We start from the raw sequence: 438 nt of genomic DNA, 5'->3' as shown, positions 1-438 counted from the left end.
CTTATCTAAAACACCTATTTTGAATAAAAATTGAATTTTTTTTTTTGAAAACCTAAGTTTATAAATTTTAAAATTTTGAGTTTATTGGTATGTAGATCTCGAATTGATCCAATTAAAAGTTATTTCAAATATTTGTGATCATTTCTACTATTTAGTTTTATCCAAAATACCTAAAAATCATTTTTTTCTAAATAGTCATCCACTTAAACACATTAAAATCATTGTTTGGTGTCTTCAAAGTGCTGAAAAGAGAAATCTAAAAGCACGGAGGAAAAAAATCGAGAACATAGTAGACGAATGTCGAAAAAGAAATCGATAAAATTAGAGATAATGGGATGGTGAGAGAGAGAAATCAGAAGCACAAATGAAGAAAAATTATGCTGAATGGTTTAATTTATTTGAAATAATTTTAAGGATATTTTTATCAAGTCATAACTA

This window comes from Theobroma umbraticum, unplaced genomic scaffold (genome assembly GCF_002168275.2).
Source record: "Theobroma umbraticum cultivar Fairchild unplaced genomic scaffold, ASM216827v3 scaffold_130.0, whole genome shotgun sequence".
In the NCBI taxonomy this organism is placed as follows: Eukaryota; Viridiplantae; Streptophyta; class Magnoliopsida; order Malvales; family Malvaceae; genus Theobroma; species Theobroma umbraticum.
The sequence above is the reverse complement of the archived record's forward strand: the minus strand, read 5'-3'. Positions refer to the sequence as shown.